The sequence below is a fragment of the Acipenser ruthenus genome, chromosome 16 (genome assembly GCF_902713425.1).
Source record: "Acipenser ruthenus chromosome 16, fAciRut3.2 maternal haplotype, whole genome shotgun sequence".
NCBI classification, from domain to species: domain Eukaryota; kingdom Metazoa; phylum Chordata; class Actinopteri; order Acipenseriformes; family Acipenseridae; genus Acipenser; species Acipenser ruthenus.
In genome coordinates, this window is record NC_081204.1 from 8,840,024 (window position 1) to 8,850,511 (window position 10,488).

The 10,488-nt window shown below is 36.8% G+C and overlaps 1 protein-coding gene across 3 annotated transcripts in view; it reads right to left on the reverse strand.

Moving 5' to 3' along the window:
- The window catches only part of LOC117412681 (metabotropic glutamate receptor 2-like), a 39,621-nt gene extending 31,768 nt beyond the window's left edge, over positions 1-7,853 (reverse strand). Inside the window, exon 1 of one of the 3 annotated variants that reach the window (XR_009307461.1) lies at positions 6,620-7,853. The gene's annotated coding sequence lies outside the window, so the exon portion shown is untranslated. Of the gene's footprint in view, positions 1-4,336; positions 4,355-6,619 lie in introns of those variants that run through there. The other 2 variants (XM_034021240.3, XM_058988708.1) reach the window with 2 other exon arrangements.
- Positions 7,854-10,488: the final 2,635 nt, after the last annotated feature.

Consider the following 10,488-nt stretch of genomic DNA (forward strand, 5'->3'; position numbering starts at 1 on the left):
TAACTGTAACTCTACTCTAAGCTACACTTACATCATGTGTATATTGTTTTAAGTCCCATGCAGTGTAGTAATTCTTTGATGTTATACAATTGTGGTGGGGGTTATAGTGGGGGTGCCAGGCATGTGAGGTGGAGAAAAAAACATGTGAAACAGGGTCTTTATTCATACTGAAGGCAAAATGTCACCAGTTCAAAAGCAGTGAAACCACTTGGAAAAAGAGCAGAATTTCATTTGACATGCAATTTGCATGCAATTCACTTCCATAGGATCCTATTTCCTGGATATACTATGCTCCTTTTAAAGGGAACACCACTGGTGAATCTGTTTGAAAAAAGAAATGCTGCATGGCTCTCATAGTCTCCGTTTCTATGCTTTCGTTTTTATTTGCGACCTGCAGTTTCTTTTTTGTACAGCTTAGCAAGCAGCAGTCATATTTATTCGATTGGATGTATGCTATTAGTGTGTAGGCCAAATAATACAGCCCTCCTAGTTTAGAGAGAGAGTCTCCTTTTCTTTATTCTGGGCTGGGAACCTTCCATAGAAAATCTACCCAACAGTGAGATTGGCAACATTTTCTAGTTCAGCATGTTCTACTATTAATTCTAATTATTATACTGATTACTGGTAACCTCAGTCTTCACGTGATATAATGATTTACATGCAAATGAACATTCTCCCATGAACTAACAGTATGATTTTTCATGGACCCAGGCTCCCCAAATATACAACCCCCTTTATGATCCTTAGTCCTAGCTTGCAGTGACTCATTGTTTGTTGCCTTCATCTGCCAAGTTTCATTGCTTGATACCATTTTTTTTTCTACAACAGCTATGCAATGTGACCGAGGGACTTTACACCACCCTTTGTAATCAGCTTTGATTTCTGGACAACCCTGCTTTAATAAAACATGACAACCAATAGATAACATCATAGAGTGCTCTTTAAAATGCTGCGTAAAGCTGTCACAATTAATAATTGCAGGTCAATAAAGCCATCTTGAAAGCCATGTAAAGCAATACGTTTATTTTGATTGAAAGCCTGCTCTACATTACAGATTTACTATTTGCTTGTGAATTGCTTCTTCAATATCTAGTACTGTACAGCCAAAATGTACCTCCTAATTAACTACAACCTGTGCAATAAGGGCTGCTGTTCATTGGTATTTCTACTCATAAAACATTAATCTGCCATTAAAGGAAACAGTTGCTAAGACCCTAGTCTATATTTCGACCTTGCCTTAAATCACCCAATTTGAAAACAATGAACTTATTTCTTCTGTCAGCGGCTGGGATTTTTTCACCAAATGATGGCAATGAGATTAATTCAATAAATGATAAGAATGTGTAAACCCAAAACACAAGTACATAAAATGAAAATGCCTTATGATATTAGCAGGGGGGCTTCGTATCCCGCTGTGGAGATGCCGTCTCTGCCAATGTGATGCTCTCTGTGGGATCCCCGGCCAAAATCAGCAACTTGGCACAGACAGATTGCAAACCTGTTCGCGCGTGATTGCATGTCTTAATCTGCACAGCAAGTGATCATTTATTTACCCGGTGAGCCACTCAGGGATCTGAAATATATATTTTTAAATCTGTACTACAGTACAATATCTTATTCACATAAGGCTAAGCTGCAATTTCTCAGTGATCACTATTTTATGTGAAATTCTAAATAATAGAAAACAGCAACTTAAGAGTTATTTTGGGAGGCAGATATGTAACCCCTAGTGACAACCCTGAATATAAGCCTATTTCGTTACACTTTCTCCAGGCTGTGTTTTCCACAGATAAAGCTGTGTTATACATGGTTTCATTCTGGGAAGGCTGTTCTGTGTTGTGTATGGATGTGCTTCACACTGTTCCAATCTGGTAAGGTTGGGTTTTGCACTTCTCCAGCTGACTCACTCATGTTAACAGAGCTTGTGTGCAGTGATCTGTGCGTTATCACTTCAAGCAGGCCTGCACTGATACATGTGAAGTGGATTCCATTTTCCACTGAAAAGCTTTGTGCAGGAACTTGGCTTTTTACTCACAGCTTCTAAATGGAGACTCTAGGCATTTTCAGTCCAAGCACTGGCTTGAATTATTCAAATCTTAATAAGTTAACTATATAAGTGCAAGACTTTCATATTCATACTTGTTATGGTAAAATCTGTCATCCTGTACCATGTATTCACTTAAAAAAAAATTAAAATCAGTATGACAGTGACATACAGTACATATATGTTATTATTATTATTATTTGTTTATTTAGTAGACGGCTTTATCCAAGGCGACTTACAAAGACTATATGTTGTATATACGGTACATTGAAAAGACTTTCACTCATGCTAACACTGACATTAGATAGTTGAGAGTGTATTTTCCAGGCTGTGTCTGTCATACAAATAGTGCAACAAAAAAGTACACTCTCAACTTGATTAGAGATAGCCACGAACACTTTCAAACATATGAACTGTGGCATGAACCTGATGAATGTTCCTAACCTTGTCTTTCTGCTTTTTCAGAAACCTGTATGCTAATCCTGACTATTTGACTGATGGCTCAGTAGGATGTCTGAGAGCTTGTCTGCTAGTCGAAAGATCTCCTGTGGTATTTACTGTGTTCCATTGTGAACGTAAATCTCATGTCAAATCGCTCAGTTCAGGTTATCTGGGGCCTTGCCCTATAGCTTTTAGGGAAGGAACAAAATACCTAAATCAGTTAAATTACATGAAATTGAATTAGGTTAAAAGAACATTCTGGACATACATTTAAGGAATGCGAAATGTATATTTATTTTAATTTTGCCATTGGCTCACGTGACTGGATGCTGGTGAAGTTTAATTATTTGTTGCATTCAATCACATTCGAAGCTTGACATTCTCTAAAGCTGAGCTGTCCAGCCTTTTTGACTGAAAGAGCCGCTATCTATGACCGGAGAGTTTTAAAAGCCAATCGAAACCAACCAAAAAAATACAAAGGAAGCTAAATTATTTTAAGTGGACTACACACCTCTTTGGTATTTTTGTGCTCATTAAACATAAACACAAGTTTCAACATTTGCTTCTACAAAAAAAAAAACTACAGAGCCCAGCTTTCATCTTTAATTCGAAAGCCATACTGTGGAGCATTTGACAGCCCTGCTCTAAAGCACTGTTTCCAATTCCATACACCGAGGGCCAATGAACATGAAAAGTGCACTAGACCACAGACTGTTATATTAGCCTTTCTGTTATCCCAACACTAAGAACAATGTTATATTACAAGCCATGCATAGTTCACATCATACAGTTCTTGTGAAATCCACTGAGCATTTTAAATTTGAAAGATTCTACCAGTCAAGTTTGTATGTGGATTGTTTGCCACGCACCTGTTTCACTTGGGTGGAGAGTCTACATAGGAATGCTCATCACTTTAGACATTAAAAATAGATAAATATTGCTAAATAAGTTCAAACCAGTAAAAGGTGTATAGCCAGTGTTATATACAACTATTATAAATCACATATGAGAAATCAGCCAATCACCATTAAGGGTTTGTCAGAATTCCAGTATATCTTGTCCTGTGCACAGAACAAGCAGCAAAGATAAAACCCTTTTTATATTTAGTAGTAGTTCATGAGTACAATCCTCTCACGCTTTCTGTTTTTCATTTTTTGTATAGTCTCTGATTCAGGACACACTTACTTTTCTTCCTGACTCAAGTTTACACAGCTGCAACGTGCAGCTTTAAGAACTAACAATCTCTCTCTGCTCTGTGCTGGATGGACAGAAGGGGGCTGTGAGCTTCCCTCTGCTCCACTTCCTCAATCACTGAAAAAAACTGATATGCGAATCAATTGGAATCACATTCCAACATCTTCTAGACTCTGCCCTGTTATGTCCAAGCATTATCAACTACAAAATGATGATTATTATTATTATTATTATTATTATTATTATTATTATTATTATTATTATTATTATTATCTTTTTGTGTATACTATATACGTTTATTATATATTGGATATGATATTACTGTATGTGCTTGCTACCTCTAAACACAGTAGATAAAACATATCAATTTAAACAAGGAAAATTGAATTGAATTTTTATGTTTTTGGAATGGAAATATTAAGATGTATCACTAAATGCACTCCCTTTTGGGGTTTATGACACACCTATTTCTCACTTACACTTAGTACTCTGATATCTGATCTTATCATTTTTGATAGTTCCGCACTGAAGTTCCACACTACATCTGCACCCCGTTTACTATCACTTGACCTATTAGCCAATGGGACTCGTGCAATGTGAGGTAATATCTCCTATCTCTCGTGCTCCAGATGCCCAATTTATTTCAGACTGGCTTACCTCAGAATATGTGATGCAGCTGTCTGTCTGGACCCAGATGGGATTAAAAAACAAAAGGGTAAACATGTTGAAAGAAAAACATGCTCAATATTTATTTCGCACGTAGAGGGGAGACATTTCTTGTTACACATTAGCCATTGATGATGGCGTGTTTTCTTACTTTATAACTCAATGTACAGTACAGACACTTGAAGCAGTCATATACTCCATGTCACAGTAAAATGAGAAGTAAGAGGTAATATTAACAGTAAGAATTAAAAACACTCACAGATAAGATGCAGTATATAGGGAGCTCCATATTTCATTCAACCTTGTGGAGAAATTAAACATACAGACTCTGTGCCATTACATCCAGCTTTACGAGACTTATAAAACTTCAAGCTACTGTTTTCTAATACAACAGGTTTTATTCATCAGACATCTCACACTGAATTGTTCTTAGATTACAGTGGCTAGTTAAGGTAAGATTGAATCAATTCTGAGGTCTGTAGCTAGTGACAGTAGGATCGTTTTAAAGACTGCATATTAATCAAACCATACTACAGCATGTAACAAATAGGCTACTACTTCTACTACATCTACAACCACTTATAACAAGCAGTTGAGATGTTTCCCAATTGCTCAAAGTAATATTGGTAAACATGATGTATGGCCCATTAATATGAATTCCCTCAAATTGCCTCTTAATAAGGTGAGTGGTGTATTACTGTATTGCTTCCTTTCGCCTAGGAGATCTACTACAAATGGTGAATTATAAAACACAACCAAAAACTAACCACAGTGTAACACTAATTAGACGCACTTAAGGTTTTAAGGACCGTGTGTCACTATTCTAGATGACCACTCAAACTATTTTCTTCTGGTCAACCAGTTGTGTTTTTGAACCTTTTGAATAATGTCAATGAATCCGCTGCATTGTTAAAAACAAAGCTAATGACAGATGTAAGAGAAGAGGGTGTTGATGTTGTATGTAAAGTGTACAGTATGATTGTTTTTCACACCTTTACTAACATGACTATCATAAAGATCACCTTTACCAACATGACTATCATAAAGACTGTGACTGGGGCGAATTGTGCTGCAGAGGAGTGCATAGGAAATACCATTCACCGTGTAACTAGCTGCTCTTAAATAGAAAGTAGGAATTTACTTACCATGTGGTTTGAACATACTGCACTTTTCTTCATAATCAGACACACTTGGCATGCTTTTATATTTTATTTACACAGTAAACGCCTGGGGTGGGTGGTTGAAATTTCACCCCAGATAACTAATTTTAAGTGTTGTTGTTTTCCTTTGTTATTACACTGTTACAAAACAGTGATACTATGAGAAACTATTCAATAAAGTAATTTCAAGAAGTGAACCGTCCAAAAGTAGAAATAACATAGATTTTTTATTTCATATATTCATACAGCAATAGACCTGGCTGCAAGCGTTTTGAGTACAATCAAACGACCCATGCTTAAATAAGCATCCCCAGCTGAAGCAAATTCAACTGGAGTCGTTTTTTAAAAACAGACCTATAATATGTAGAGAAGGGGGTGCTCTAGATAAAATGGTAGTCGTTGAAAATTAAACCAATTATTATGCTTAATAACACAGCATTTAAAATATGGATTCAATATAAGAGCATTTAGCACGAGTAGGCTGCAAAGACAGAAGCACAATTAGATTACATGAATTCCAATATTCAGTCCTTCAAATAAATTGAAATTAATAGGATGTATATAATTTAAAAAGAAAAAAGAAACAAAGAAAGAAAGATAAAAGTAGGCTACAGTATGATAAATCCCCGCTTATTAAACTGTAATCAAAACCTTTTTTTTGTTGCCAGTGGTAATTCCGTCTAAAAGAGACAGCATTACCACTGGGTACCTCTTTTTTATTTCGTTAAACACATTGTTTTAACGATATTAAAAATAAGAAAAAAAACACAACATAGTAATACAAAAGACAAAAACAGTTAGTTGACTACAATTATAGAAAGCTGTGAAAGAAATGAGCTGTTGACCGTAATACTGTATGATCAACATAAGCTCATAAGCCTACTGCTAGTGAGAATGTGATTAACATAAGGGTTTCTATAGGATTAGGAATTCGCTTTGTACAGTATGTCTACATTAATAAACCCGACAAAGGGCATACATTAAATATGAAACGAAGCATCAGTCTTTAAAAAGATTATTGTAGCAATGCGCATATGCCACAATTTCGAAACCATTACAATACTGGTACAATAAACAACAATGTATCGCCGATAAAAAAAAAAGCGTGTTTTACCTGTTAAATGTAGAATCAACTTGATGCATCAACAGCGCGTGCTATTCCTAATTGTCCTTTTCAGTCCTTCTGGATACGCACACGAAGTCCGCTTCCTTTCTTTTGATGGTTTTGCTTTTCTAGAAGAACTGTTGCTGAGTCTTTATGTTGAGACTGTCTTGGCTGTCAGTGGAATGATCCCTTTGGAAATTGCCGCGGTTCCTAATTACACAGCTTGGTTTTGTAGCTGTCCACAGTTCTAGGACGGAAACAGCTAAGACTGCACTAGGAGCTGTCCGTGTCTTGATGTGCTGAAACAGATGGTGTGGTATCATTTGGAACTCCTCATACCTGCTACGTTACAATAATTGACTACAATGAGAGTAGATACCACAGGAGCTATCTACATAGTCTAGCACCGACTGGTATGTTCTTGCTACTTAGAGCTGTCCACAACACTGACACAGCAATTGCATTCAATCATCATCCTTTAACCGTTTTTTACAAGAGAATGTCTCAGTTTTTTTTTTTTTTTTACTTTTTTGTCTTTATAAACATAGATTATTCGCTAACGCGTTGCTTTCAAATTAAAGACTTTTCAGTTTTGAATTGTTTGAGAAATAGCGGTTTAAATTAACAACGACCCAAAGCTCAGCAGTATTGTGGTTAAAGACACGCAGCAGTTTACTCTATCCTGCTTTCTTTGGTGAAGTGTCCAGTCCGATATGTTGCTTCAGGTTCCCCTCTTCTGTAGATGTTTGATATGTTCATTGATCTAAACCCGCTCTTTTTTTAGTACATTGCAATTCTGACCTGTTTATATGTATGCCCTAGTCAGTTAGCTTTAATTAATTGAAATCCCTTCATTTCAGTAGCTGAATAGTTCTCTTTTCCAGATCCGACCACAGCAGTGTTTGGAGATGGCTTGCTGTTTTAAAGATAGTATTGATGGTGATGTGTTTTTATTCGCGCAGTAAGTTACTACTATTGTCTTTATATACGCAAGCCTGTGTCCATGGTGCTGATAAGGGTCAGTCGCTCTGTCAAGCCTCGGCAGAAACGCATCTTTAGAGGCTGTCTGTTTGCTGAGACGGTTGGCTGATGCTATTCTTGATTTGTGTGCAAGTCCAGGCTTGGTAGTTCTGATGTGTGATGTTGGATACCTCTTGGTGAGACTGCAATTGCACACCGATCAGAATAGAGATGGAACCTATAGCCCTTTTCAGACTTGCCACCTGCTTCCACCGATAATAGAGGGAGGAGTCAGCTATTTCTAGAGGATTTCTCATTGTACTGCCTTAAAGACTGAGTCATAAAATCTAATTTAAAATGTATTATTCTAGACCATGTTAACTGCCTTTCTAAATAACGCGTTAATTGCATTTCCCCTTTTAAACCTCACTTGTCATAATCATCCCCTTATATTTGAATGATTTATGACGAAAAAACTGTGAAAGAAATGACGAGGTGCTGATCTCTGCACCCAGTAAAAAATAATGAACTATTTTATTTAGATGCACTTTATATCATGTATGATACTACCAATTCCATTAGGAAAGATGTAGGCATACACGTCACGTTGCAGTGTTCGGTAGGTTGGTGCTATGTGTTGTTACTGAATAACATTCAAATATTGTACAGCAACTGACTGAAATATAAGCCTCTCCCAAGTCATATTAAGTGGGATGGAAATAAGTACATACAATATTATGAGGCGCTCAACCCCATTTACTCCCATTATACTGCAATTGTTACTGGGGATTGAGGCCGTTTTGTATTTGCAACTAATGCAATATAATGCCTGTTGTAAATATGTCATTATATATGTGTAGCTGCGTATCTTAACTAGCATTAAGTGCGGTTATCAGGTAACGCCTATACTGTAGAATGAAGCGTTGAGATGTATTTAAAGAATGCTTCATTACATGTTACCAATCTCCCTAAAAGTAAAACTGTTCGTTGTTTTAAAGCAGTAGACCATTATTAATTCAGGAACAAAGCTATTCAGCTGAAGTGCAATCAAGGCTTTATGGTTAATTATTCAATTTGGCCTATTGTACACGCCATTAATGGAAAAACTAGGGCTGACCTAATAAAAGTGAATCGTTTTGAAGATCAGAAATGATCTCGGACAAACGTTTTCTTCACAGCTTTGTACCAACTGTACATAGTGCATGTGCTGATATTGTATTTTTTATTTTAAAAAAGTACAGTAGAGGAACTAAATTAAACCTGTTTCAGGAATATAAAAAGTTACGTGACCATACGTGAATACATTGTGTAATTCTTCCTCTCCATTGGTAACCAAAGTGCTCCAGTTGTGGTGAACTTCGATTCTTAAGTCATGAATCCGAGGGCGTTATCGCTCCTCTCAAGAACAGATCAGATGCGTTGAAGCTAATTAACTTACTTTGAGTGTGACCTCTTAACAGCTGTCATATTATAATTACAATTAATTCTGCCGTTTGATTGCACTACAGTAGTGCATATTGAATTCCTCTGAGATATCCAGTTGAGACAGTCAGGCTATACACTTATAAATGAAAGCGCCAGGACGGTGGTGACGCTGCTAACCCAGTATCAAAAGCATGGCTGAGATTTTTTTTTTTTTTTGTTGTCGCATTTTTTAACTATCATACTAGTCTTACCACTACTTTTGAAAAGATTATCCGTCAATGGTAGTTGTACTGGCTCGCTATTTACTGCTGTACAGGTGTCCGAAGTTGGAATATAGTTTGCTTAAATATTTTTGAAAGAAAGGAATAACCGCAGCTGACAAAAATGGAAGTACCAACAAACAGCAGTTTCAGCTTTCAAAATGCTATAGTGTTATAGGCTATATGGAAAAATATATATTCATATTCATATTGCATTTTAAAAAAAAGAAAAGAAAAGAAAAACAAGTGCAGAACAAAATTATATTCAACACAACGACAAAGCGACCATAGATAATGTTTGGGAATTTCTTAGTTATCTCTCATTTAACAGTAAAACACTGCATGCTTTTTTTATTTGCAGAATGGATGTAACCAAATTAACAGCCATAGAAACTGAAAGTCCATATTTCTGTGAGTAAATAGGACTGGAGCAGTGTTTTGTTTTTCATCTGGCTCTCCAGCCACAGCTTTTCCCCGGGGAGCGGAGTGGATATCTCATTCAATCCTAGGCCTTTTCAGCTGGAATTCCAAAATGTTTGCTCAAATGCCAGTTGTACTGGGTGGTTTTGTGGTGTTAACACCTGTCCCACAGCCTCTCTAACCTGCCAACATATGTAGATTACTTTGCACAAGAAGTGGGGTAAAGTACAAGTGACCCAGAAGTGAGTATTGCATATGTAATATTTGTAGTGATCCAAACCACATGAACTGTCAGACGGTAACTTTACATCACATGGCAATGGAAGGGGCAATCCGGGACCTCTACATTGTCCCACATTGTCTGTATATATCTTTCTACCAATTATCTTTGATGGGTTGGCTGTACAGCAGATTTAGAAACAAGAAGAGTACAACCCATCAATGGATGATGTATGTCCTCCTTCAAAGGTTCACATGATCGGGGAACACATTTATCCTGCAGTGTGTGTGTGTGTGTGTGTGTGTGTGTGTGTGAGTGAGCATATTTTAAATAAATAAATAAACACATGTATTGTCAGACTCAATGCTTGATCTATGCCATGATGCTAAGATCTCATTGCAAGACCCTGACACTTTCCATTGCTTTCTAGTGATGTTTAGGGCTCGATCTTGAACCTCTGTACTTGTCAAAACTGCATTGAACTTCAAATGATTTCCCACTTTCTTTCTCTTTAAAACTCCACTCCCCTATCAGCTACTGTTCCTCCATGGCCTGTCAGTATCCTAACGTTCCATGGATGCAAGCATAACCAT